The 13,236-nt window shown below is 32.7% G+C and overlaps 1 long non-coding RNA gene across 1 annotated transcript; it reads left to right on the top strand.

The window, feature by feature from the left end:
- The first annotated feature begins 5,525 nt into the window (after positions 1-5,525).
- LOC132712699 (uncharacterized) lies at positions 5,526-10,924 on the top strand. Its single transcript, XR_009623339.1, has 2 exons — positions 5,526-5,717; positions 10,682-10,924. It is a non-coding gene; the product is annotated as an uncharacterized LOC132712699 (long non-coding RNA).
- Positions 10,925-13,236: the final 2,312 nt, after the last annotated feature.

Genomic DNA, 13,236 nt, shown 5'->3' with positions numbered 1-13,236 from the left:
TTTGACCTTGACCATCAATGTCAAATTATTGAAATTTGCTTATGTTCTTATAACTTTGTTTATTGATTTATTCTTGTACATATGACACAACCGATATGTTGAATTTCTCTGATAAAGACCTTTACCTTAAATTGACCTTGACCGTGATGTAATAACATGTATTTTAATTTACAAATATGATTTATACTTGGACAAAAGAACACATATGATAAAACCAAATGATGAATTTATTCTCTCATCATAAAGGTCAAATATGAAATTTGAATTATATTTTACAAAATGTTTTCTATGAGTATTTTTACATCAATGTCATTCGGAACTGCCTCGGCTATTATCTATAATAACCTCGGAAACAATACGGGTTGAAAGTAGGTCTACCACGTGGTTTCAGATTAAACTGAAACAGAGATAATGTAAAACGAATGTATATATTTGACATCTAATGTCTGTTCCGGTACACTTATGCTTGAAAATATGTCTGACAACAATTTGTAATTTAAATATGCCTACTGATGTTCAATTTTAAACAAATCCGACTAAATGTCAACTTGTTGATTTTTGTACTTTCGGTTTCTACAACCATAATAATAAATATATAAATAATGTATTGTTTGCTTTTGTACCTATGAATTCACTTATTTTAGGTGGACTTTACTAAATCTATTGGAAATAAACTTGTCAACAACTCCCAGCATTAAATTACTATTTGTTTACATGTTTAGTTTCTTAGCGTAGGTTAGACCGACATACCGCATCCGTTCTGTATATTCATACTATTATGTTCGAGCAATCGGAACTCCTCGGGCGACTTACAAGAATTCACTGGGAAAACTCCGCCATCTTTGTTTACATCAATAATTAAAATCGGTGCTTCGCCGGGCCGTATAACAATTTGGTGTATTCCTACACTTACATACGAGGTCAATCTCCGAACTTGACGGAGATTGCCGAGTTGTTACGATTGATGTTCGAGGTCCTTATCCGAAGACTGACGGAAAGGGCCGAGTAGTTGCGATTGCAACAATGTGCATGATTTTAAAAATAAGAAAAAGTCAAGCATGGTTCCCGATAGGTGGTGACTCTTTTTAGAGAATTGCATTGCTTATTAAGACTACTTGAAGACAATAAAAAGAAATATTTCGCTCTTTTAGCAATAGTTTTGAGCATTATAGGAGTTAACAACTATCAATGTTTTTATCTTAATTTTTTATCTTTTATTATTATTATTATTCAATGCATGTATCAGTATTTGGACTACGGCCAAGAAACCGTTTTTTGTGATAGTTGTACATATTACACACACAAATGGATGCCCGAGAAACCGTTGTCTATGATAGATGTACATATTACACAAGCAAATGGATGGCCAAGAAACCGTTGTCTATGATAGTTGTACATATTACACAAGCAAATGGAAGGCCAACAAACCGTTGTCTATGATAGTTATACATATTACACAAGCAAATGGAAGGCCAGGAAACCGTTGTCTATGATAGTTATACATATTACACAAGCAAATGGATGGCCAAGAACCGTTGTCTATGATAGTTATACATATTACACAAGCAAATGGATGGCCAAGAAACCGTTGTCTATGATAGTTGTACATATTACACAAGCAAATGGAAGGCATAGAAACCATTGTCTACGATAGTTGTACATAGTACACAAGCAAATGGATGGTCAAGAAACCGTTGTCTATGATAGTTGTACATATTACACAAGCAAATAGAAGGCATAGCAACCATTGTCTACGATAGTTGTACATAGTACACAAGCAAATGGAAGGCCAAGAAACCGTTGTCTACGATAGTTATACATAGTACACAAGCAAATGGATGGCCAAGAAACCGTTGTCTATGATAGTTGTACATATTACACAAGCAAATGGATGGCCAAGAAACCGTTGTCTACGATAGATGTACATATTACACAAGCAAATGGAAGGCATAGAAACCGTTGTCTATGATAGTTGTACATAGTACACAAGCAAATGGATTTCCAAGAAACCATTGTCTATGATAGTTGTACATAGTATACAAGCATATGGATTTCCAAGAAACCGTTGTCTATGATAGTTGTACATAGTACACAAGCAAATGGATTTCCAAGAAACCGTTGTCTATGATAGTTGTACAGAGTACACAAGCATATGGATTTCCAAGAAACCGTTGTCTATGATAGTTGTACATAGTATACAAGCATATGGATTTCCAAGAAACCGTTGTCTATGATAGTTGTACATATTACACAAGCAAATGGAAGGCCAAGAAACCATTGTCTATGATAGTTGTACATAGTACACAAGCAAATGGAAGGCCAAGAAACCGTTGTCTACGATAGTTATACATATTACACAAGCAAATGGAAGGCCAAGAAACCGTTGTCTATGTAATAGATATACCATTGCTGCGTTGACGATTTCTGGGTTTGCGTAAATTATACCATAATCACGTGACCTTTCTTATGCCTTGACCTCACGAGACGAAGTCGAGTGAGGTTGCATAAGAAAATCGCCGGAAACAAGCAAATGGATGGCCAAGAAACCGTTGTCGATGACAGTTGAATCTATTACACAAGCAAATGGATGGCCAAGAAACCAATGTCTATGAGAGTTGTACATATTACACAAGCAAATGGATGGCCAAGAAACCGTTGTCTATTATAGTTGTACATATTACACAAGCAAATGTACGGCCACGAAACCATTGTCTATGATAGTTTTATATATTACACAAGCAAATGTACGGCCACGAAACCATTGTCTATGATAGTTTTATATATTACACAAGCAAATGGATGGCCAAGAAACCGTTGTCTATGATAGTTATACATATTACACAAGCAAATGTACGGCCACGAAACCATTGTCTATGACAGTGTTACATATTACACAAGCAAATGGATGGCCAAGAAACCATTGTCTATTATATTTAAAAATATTTATGAAAATTAGCATGAATCAGGAGGCATGCTGCTTTGAAGTATCTATAATAAATGTGGTTATTGACTGAAGTAGTTTCAGTGCAACTGAGAGCACTATATGAAGTTCATGACTGAATCCAGGCATTTTTTATATAAAACATTTTATGAGAGACTTCGTTGTTGGATCTAAGCAGGAGCTAGTTGAACCAATAGATGAAATTTAGCCTATTCTTTAGGAAAGATCAAGGGTTTTAAACAGATGTGAAAGAATAACGTCAGAGTTTCTGTATGAATTTAAAATTTGTTAAAAACAAGAGTCAACCCCTGTTACAAAATCTATTAAATAAAGTTGTTTATCTTTCAGTCAAGAAGGCTTGTTTCCGGTATTTTTTTTTTTACACATAACAAATACTGTACGTTACACTTATCTTGTTTTTTATTGTACTATTTTTTTTCAATATTTACTATTGAAGACTACATATAATATATAAAAAGTCACGTTAGAACAGTTTTATTTTCACATATAATCATATTCAGGACACATTGTTATAAATATTCACAACGGTTCAGTTAATTTATTGAATCCTGGTATCCATACACCATTAATTTTTTCAACAAAAGTTGTTTTTTTTATTGATGTGTTAACAAAAAGGAGTCTGACTTCAAAAATATTTTATGATGTCTTGGAAATTTCCTATTACAATATAATAGATATAATATTAAATAATCTAGATCTTGATTTATACTTAATAAAGCGAAAATCTGCAATATGTTTTATTTTAATAAAAACTAGAAATGTGTCCATAGGTCAGGGATGCCCCCACACTCCATTGATTTGTCAATCTTATGTCTCTAGGTCAAATATTTTTTGGGCTAAATGAGTTGAAAACTAAAAATATTTTATTAAGTAAAGGGCAAATACTACAAATACTGAATAAATCCACAAGAAAACCCCAGGGTGAATAAGTACACATGCTGACCAACATTCTTGATAACTTTCAGGCCTACAGGTGAAATACTTTTTGAGTTACGTGCAACACAAGTTGAATAGTTTAATTTTTTACTATGTCAAGGGCAATAACTCTAAAAATACTAAAAGTATCCACACGAAAATATCAAGGTGCACAACTACACATGCTGAGCAACATTCTTGTAAGGTTACATGACTCAAGGTCAAATACTTTTTTAGTTACGTGCGACACAAGTTGAAAATTGGAAATCTTTACTAATTCAAGGACAGTAACTCTAAAAATACTCAATATATCCACACAAAAATACCCAGGTGCACAACTACACATGCTGATCAACATTCCTGTAAGGTTTTATGACTCTAGGTCAAATATTTTTGAGTTACGTGCGACACAAGTTGAAAATTGCCAGTTTTTACTAAATCAATGGCAATAACACATAAAATACCAAAAATATCCACACGAAAATACCCAGGTGCACAACTACATATGCTGAGCAACATTCTTGTAAGGTTTCATGACTCTAGGTCAAATACTTTTTTAGTTACGTGCGACACAAGTTGGAAATTGGAAATTTTTACTAAGTCAAGGGCAATAACTCTAAAAATACTTAATATATCCACACAAAGAAACCAAGGTGCACAACTTCACATGCTGATCAACATTCCAGTAAGGTTTCATGACTCTAGGCTAAATATTTATTGAGTTACGTGCAACACAAGTTAAAAATTGCAAATTTTTACTAAGTCAAGGGCAATAACTCTAAAAAAACTAAATATATCCACATGAAAATACCCAGGTGCACAACTTCACATGCTGTTCAACATTCCTGTAAGGAGGTCAATTACTTTTTGAGCTACGTGCGACACAAAAAGAGGACGGAAGGACGGACAGACGGATGGACGGACGGACAAGGGCAAATCTACACCCCCGGGCACAAAAATATGTTCCCGCCTGTTTTCTAGTTTTTAACCAATCAGACACTTCCCCAGTGGGCATATTCAATTGACTTGAGTAACTATAGTTTTCCTATTGAACATGTCATAGCTTAAGGAAGTTTTTTTTTCAGAGCGTGTCATTGCAGGCTTTTTATTTTTGGAAACACTATGATGTGTGTATTTTGCTTTGTTCAAAGAAATTGTATTTATGAATTGTTAGTTTCGCATACTTCGGCAGGAAATCAGTAATCGATATGTTGTTTACTTACAGTGTCTATTGATACAAGGCTAAGTTTTATGTTTCAGAAATGAGCTGTTTATTCACAAACATTTCTTAAAAATGAAATAGGTGAAAATAGTTATGTACTTTCCGTTTCATGTTTTGACTTACAAAAAAAATATTAAATACTGTCCATGTAGAAATGTGTTTTTTGATTTTTATTACCTGTAATGAATTCTTATAAATATTTTTATGTCCCCAGAAAGTTTTAAGTTTTTGCTTTGTCTGAAAGTTTGTCAAATTTTGTAAAAAATCATTCCGTTATATTGTGTTATGCGTTTTTGAGTGCTTGAGTTAGAATCAACCAACTTAACAGGAATAATGATCAAAACAATGTGAACCTGTGAACCTGGTGTTTTGCATGTGTATTTTTAGTTTTGTAAGAGTTATTGTCCTTGACTTATAATAAATTTTCAATTTTCAACTTGTTCATGCATAGCTCAAAAAGTATTTGACTCTAACATTAGCACGCTTTAATGCTATGTTTAACGCAAATGATGTCATGTCAAAGTGTAATTACACTAGTGTAATATCGTTTTACTAAATGGCTTTATTATACTCCTGCAACGCGTTTTATGTAACAAACTACCCAAAAAATATCAACAGGTATGGGATTTGTTTGATTCATTGATCTTTTTATTTTTGGCGACACTATGAAGTTTTAAATCGTATGTAGTATCTATTTCTTTCAAAGAAATTATATTTTTCAGCGAATTGTTAGTTTCACATATTTTGGCGCTAAGTTTTATGTTTCCACTAAAACAGAAATGAGCTGTTTGGGTTACTATTTACAAACATTTCTGAAAAATGATATAGGTCAATATATTTATTTACTTTTCGTTTCACGTTTCGACTTACAAAAACTGTGAACAATTGTCAATGCAGAAATGGGTTCTTTGATTTTTATTGCCTGTAATGAATAATTATCAATATTTCATGTCCCCCAAGAAGTTAAAAAATTTGCTGTGTCTGAAAGTTTGTCAGAAATTTTGTATAAACCGTTCCATTATGAAGTGTTATGTGTTCTTTGAAGTTAGAATCAACCGGCTAAACAGGCCTGAAAGTCTACAAGAATGTTGGTCAGCATGTGTACTTATGCATCTTGGGGGTTTGCTTGTGGTTTTATTCAGTATTTGTAAAGTTATTGCCCATGATTTAGTAAATGATTTTTACTTTTCAACTTGTGCCACATGTGCCCAAAAATATTTGACCTAGAGTCATAAGATTGACAAAACAGTGGAGTGTGGGGCATCTGTGTCCTATGGACACATTTCTAGTTGTTTTTGGTGACACTAAGAAAGTCCAGATACTTTTATTACAGAGGGATAAGAAGCTCTAAAAGTAAAAATTTTCAAATCCTGACCCACAATCCCGAGAATTCATTGGGTCTTGGAGTTGATCAGTTGCCGCCATCTTTGTTTCACATAACCTAATTTGTTTACATTTTCATCTATTACAGAGAATAATTGACAGTGTCTTGATCTTTATTACTTTTTGTGACGCCTCTACGGAATAGTGGTGACATATAGGGATCACTTCTCCGTCGTCTGTGTCCGTCCGTCCGTTCGTCACAAAATTTATCTGGACTACTCTTCATAAACTACTGGTGCAATTTCATCCAAACTTAACAGGAATCATCAGTAACGAGTCTAGATTTGATATCGTCCGCAGCTTTTGATTCAATGATTTTTGTGAGTTATTGCCCTTTAATAATTTTTATTTTTAAAGATTGTCCGTACTCATGTTATACGACTTATGAAATTTCAATGAAACTTTACAGTATTGATCTACAGCTTAATTCCTTGCACATATTGCACAAGTTTTCCGATTGAATGATTTTTGGCTGAGTTATGGCCCTTGAGTATAAAAGGTGTTTTTGTGTGTTGCAAGATACACAAAAGCTTGTTCAGACTTCTTCTAAAAAAAACTACTAGTGCAATTTCATCCGAACTTTACAGGAATGAGCAGTACCAAGGCTAGTGTTGCATATGATCGGCTTATTATGGTTCAATGGATTTTGTCGGATTTATCACCGTTTATTTTTTTATGTTTTAAAAGTTTGTTCAGTACCCCTAATGCAATTTCAATGAAACTTTACAGGATTGATTGGTAGGTCAGAAACTTGCGCATACACGGGTTTTTTGCTTAAATGATTTTTGGCCCAGTTATGGCCCTTGAATGAAAAGAGTGTTGATACAGTTTGTCTGGACTACTCATCTTATATCACTGATGAAACTTTAATGAAACTTTACCGGATTGTTTGGTAGGTCAAGTTCTTGTGCAGTGGACACCAGTTTTTTGCTTGAATGATGTTTAGATGATTTATTGCCCTTGAATAAAAAATGTGTTTTTGTGTTGCCAGCTACACAGAAGTTTGTCTGGACTACTTCTCAGAAGCTACTGCTGCAATTTCATCAAAACTTTAGGGAAATGATCAATGACAATACCATGTCTAGTTGTACATCTCATCAACATTTATCGATTCATTGATTTTTGTCAGAGTTTTGGCCCTTTCTTGATTTTAATTTTGAAACTTGTTCAGATTACTCCTGTTGTACCACTAATGCAATTTTAATGAAACTTTACAGGATTGATCGATAGCTCAAATTCTTGCGCACATTACACAGGTTTTTAGGTTAAATGATTTTTACCCGAGTTATGGCTATCATGAGGCGACACATCACTGATTGCCCTTGCTTATACATTTTTGTAAATTCTTCTTTGATTACCACATCAAATTTTAGATAACATGGCAGCGTACATATATACAATATATACATGTATAGGTAAAATTTCTTGTGTCAAACGTGATCTCGTAAAATCTCGCAAGAATGTGAACTTGCGTGATAATAAATCCTTGATACAGATTTTATTTGTTTGACGTGGTAGTATAAATATTTATTTCCTTAAAAGGAATTATATTTATCAGTGAATTGTAAGTGGCACATATTTTGGCAGGAAATCAATTTTCAGTATATTATTGACTTACAGGATTTATTGGTGCAAAGATGACTTTTCAGTTTCAGGTAAATTAGAAATGAGCTGTTTGGGTATTTACCAACTTTTTTTAAACACAATAATTAAATAGGTCAAAATATTTATGTACAATGTACTTTCTTTTCATGTTGTGCCCCCAGGTGTTCGGCACGTGGCTATGATGTACACTATGCCCCTGTTCCCCTCTGCAAACAAAAACTCTTAAACATCATCTAAACATCAGGAATATTGACAAAAGTCAATTATATGAAAAAGAAAATTAGACTCTAAAATCGAACACTAATGGTTGTGCGAATTGTCAATGCAGAATCAGGTTTTTTTCGGTCTTAGCTCACAAGAACATGTCAAGCTCAAGGTGACCTAGTGTCATCATTCACCGACCTGCGTTCATCTGTCCACACTTCTTTTAACAACATCTCCCAAACCAGAAGGTCAAAACTTGCGAAATGGACCACCATAAATATATTTAAAAAATAATCCTGGGGTCAAAATTGGCCAAGCCTTAAGTGGGGTCATGGGTTTTCCTTGTATGTATATAGTAAAGTCTATAAAAAAAGACTTCTGTGAAACAGTAAAGGCATGAAACATCAACTTTTAGGCTTCTACCAAGCTTGTTCAAAGTCAAAATAATGTGATGTCTTTGAATTCTTATCACCAAAGATTTATAGTATTTTACGGTGTCCGACAGTCTGTCTGTCAGAAATTGTGTCCTGCATAATGGTTGGTCACTTTATATCACATTCAAGCACGCACAATTACTATATAATAATAATAATAATAATAATAATAATAATAATAATAATAATAATAATAATAATAATAATAATAATAATAATAATAATAATAATAATAAATCTTTATTTATAGTAGGTAACATACAAAGTTTACAGTAACAAGTACACTTATTTTCAGTATGGCCTTCTGATTTAACAATAACAAAGAAAGAAATGTAGATCTATACAAATATTTAAAATCTTTTGGTATACATGTATATATAAAAATTTCTTTATATTTTTTGATGTAAAGGTTAGATAATTTTTATTCATTCATCCGACTGAAACTCATATAAATTAGAGTAATTATAGATAAACTCGTAATAATTAAAAAAGAGAAAAAAATGATGATATCAACTATGATGCTGTGGTCACAGACGCTTGGGGGCCAGATGATGTTCCAAACGTGATACGCCTTTGTAAAAAATGAAAAAATACCGTATACCATCAAGTCACAATATAAAGTATATACGGTAATTTTTTCATACAAGTAAAAATTGTTTGAAAACAAGTTTTATCTTTGTAACAGATGTCCAATTCGTGTTTAAATATTAAAATATTTTTGATATAGCGTTACAAGGGCGTATCACGTTGGGGGCAGGATCTGACCCCAAGCGCCTGAGGCTGTGATCTGATACCACTCTCATCCAGAGTGTACCACTTACCCCCAAGTCCCTGCTATAACCCAAAACATTATTAAATAAAAGTAGTATTTTCAGCCCTCTGTTAAAAACTTTGTAGTGACAGTTAGAACTATAAAAGAATGATTATCATGATGAAATCTCATCATTTTTTAAGCTGGACTTTTGTTCGATGGATTTGTTTGTTTGTTTGTTTGTTTCATTTTACGCCTTTTCCCAACAGTATTTCAGTCATATAGGCGGGTAGTTTCCTAACCATCGTTCCTGGAGAGTAACACCAGTACTAGACTACCTTCCTCCGTGCTAAAATACCAAAGCATATCCCGGGGATTGAACCCACGCCAGAGAGGTAACTGGATTAGAAGTCATCGACTCTAACCCCTCGACCAAAATAGAGGTATTGTTACAGTCAATGCGGCATTAAAATGTAAAAATGAAAAAAAAAGAGCGTTGCGTCAGCCCGGCGGTGACTCTTGTTTAGTTTCTGTTTGTTAACTAGGTTTTCAATTTTGAAAATCCTGGTTAATATTTGTTTTGTTTTGCCTCTAACAAATAATGGGAAGTAACTATGATTAAAAACTTTAAATTTGAATACATGTATTCCCTCCCTTAGAAAAATTTATTTGCTTGATTTTTTTCAAGGGTCGCTTGTGTTTGTTGAAGATAATGACGAGTTATTGAATTAAGAACATGGCTTTCAATTTTTCAAAATGTTGGCTACTTGAGTTGCCAAATGATGTGCTGTGAACATGGAATATAGGAGCGTTATTTTAAACAAACATACAAAATTGCAGTTATATATTATGACATTTTCTTCCCTGTTTCTTTCCAACTTTAAATCTACAGTTTGGAAAATAATGTCACGGTTTGGAAATGTTCACTTAGGGAGAGTATGTGGAAGCGGCTTGAAAGCTCAGTTGGTAGAACTGTATTCCGAGTGTCCCGGGTTCGAGTCCTGGTCAGGCTGCACATTTTTCTCACCCTGTGACAAAATACTGTTGGCACAGTAAGCCAGTACTGTTGGCACATTAAGGCAGGCACTTAACACAATGCCATATAAATATTTATGTATTTAAATTGTCTGGTTAACTTTTGTTTAAAAAGAAAAAGGAAAATTTTCTGTCAACTAATCTTTAATTTTGTTTTGTGTATATTTCAGATACACAAGGCACCTGGTAGATGCTGGTAATGGAAAGTTCAACTTGATGATTCTCTGTTGGAATGAGGCCAAGGGTTCCAGCTTGAGAAACAGTAACGGTCATTGACTTCGTAATGTTATTTACAAGTTGTACGTTATTATGACGTTGACGTCAATATTTTTTTGGAGTGCGCCGCTGTCGCCGACATGTGTTTATGTAAAATTAAATATTGTTGTATTCTAATTAAGAAGCTAGTAACATGATTCTTTTGTTTATATTTTCTTTATTCTTCTAAGCAGTGTAAGATTTTCAAAACAATATCTCAAATATATTTTACGCAACAATGAAAGTCCACAAATTTTTGGATAATCCCTCGTACAATGTATATGCCATTTTCCTTTCAACTGAGGGTTCCGCCATCAAGGTTGCTGTATCTTAAGGCAAATCTGTTAATGCAAAATTTTACAAGACAAAAGTTCTTCCAAAACTAAACACATATTTTTGAAAACGAAGACTCATAACAGGTTTGGCCAATGTCAGATTGCTGCATCACTACGCATCATCGGAAAAGACGTCTATATAGAGGATATTGAATGAGTGTAGTTTAATACTAAATTTATTCAACGAGTTCAATAAATTTAGTATTGAATCTACACGAATATAATATTCTTTTTATCACATACATAAAATAAGAACACTTAACTGTTAAAATGAGTAATTTTTCAACGACGCGTTTATAGTGTAACGCTAACATTAGCGCGCTTTAACGCTATGTTTTTATTTCATGCTTTCCAGTGTTTTATTGTAATATATCAGATGATTATATTCTGATAAACCACTAGTGAAATTTATAAAATATAATTTTCACTGTAGCCGGACTATATCTGAATGCGGATGAACAGAAAATCATCACTAAATGGAATAACAGGCAGAAATAAATGCCGTCATACGTAAATTTTGCTTCTTTAGGAAATGAAAGTCAATGTCATCATAGATCATGTTAGAAATTTAACAAAATTAGAGAAATTCAACGGAACTAGATTTCAAAACTGATGATGTGACGTCATGATATATATGACGTCACAAAGGAGAATGCGCGACGTTACGCGGCAAAATCAGTAAAAAATTACTTAAAATCGCTGAAAAAGCATAAAATAAAAAGAAAATTTATTTGTTTTACATATAAGATTGAAATATATCTCATTCGTGAACACCAGCTATTATATTTTCACTCGTGGCTACGCCACTCGTGAAAATATTGCATCTGGTGTTTACTCAGTGAAATTATATTTCAATCTTACATGCAAAACAAACAAATATCCTCTATATATATAGCGCAAATGACGTCACGTCAAAGTGTTATTACACTAGTTTATTTTATGCTTTTCAGTGGATTACTGATTTATCCGTGAAAATTATATTTGGTAATTTCACAGTGAAAATTATCAAAATATAATTTCACTTTTTTCAATGACGAAACTACTTTTTTAAGATTTTCCCCATGTGGTACCTCAATTTTATTTTTGCTGACAATTCTGACAATGTCAGGCTGTTTAAAGAAAAAGGAAAGCTGAAATTGATAAATACCTTAAACAACATATACTGAATTCAAAATAATTAAACAAGTACTTTTTTATAAAATTTTGAAAGAGGTTTAAGTCAAATACTTAAAGATTTTTTTTTTATATGATTTGTAATAAATATTTGTATGTATGTATGTATGTATGTATGTATATTTGCATGTATGCATGCATGTGTGTATGTATTTATGGATTTGTTATAGTGTGTGCGCGTGTGTGTGCGTGCGTACGTGTGTGCATGCATGCATATGTATATGAAATTTATTATTAAAGGAAAAAATATGCAAAAGATCAAACATCATAAATCACTCTGAAATCTAATCATACTTAACATAAAAATTTGTTATCTGTTATATAAAGTCTACAGGAAACGTAAATCATACTGAAATATAAAAATACATGGATCAATCTACACTCCTCTTGTAAAATGAAACATAGTTGTCATTTTCTTTTCTTTTCTGTTTATGTGAATGTCCTAAGTGACTCAGTTTTAATTTTAAGGTTTTATGGTTGTATACTCATACTTGTAATGCCTGTTTCTTCAATATGGAAACTACAATAGCTACATTAAATGTTAGAGGGTTAGGAAATAATAGGAAACGAAAACAAATCTTTGAATGGCTTGATTTACAACCTTATTCTATTTATATGTTACAAGAAACCCATTCAACAAATCAATCAGAATCATGGAAAAATGAATGGAAAGGTATGTCTTTCTTCAGTGGAAATAAATCAAACAAAGAAGGTGTTGCATTTCTTATAAAAGATAATTGTAATGTAAAAATTCTGAATAAAAAAGAACTAATAATAGGAAGATTAATAGTACTTGAAGTAACAATAAATGAAAAAGCTTTTACCATGTTGAACATTTATGGCCCAAATGATGATAACATGAGCATTTTTCAAATGCTCGAAGATTTTATTCTTGAAAACGATGAAAATAATTTTATAATCGGTGGCGACTTTAATACAGTGATAAATACAAATATCGATAA

The sequence above is a fragment of the Ruditapes philippinarum genome, unplaced genomic scaffold (assembly GCF_026571515.1).
Source record: "Ruditapes philippinarum isolate M1 unplaced genomic scaffold, ASM2657151v2 ctg2479_1_1_1_1, whole genome shotgun sequence".
NCBI lineage: Eukaryota > Metazoa > Mollusca > Bivalvia > Venerida > Veneridae > Ruditapes > Ruditapes philippinarum.
Note: the sequence above shows the minus strand (reverse complement) of the source record. Positions and strands in the feature narration are given on the sequence as shown.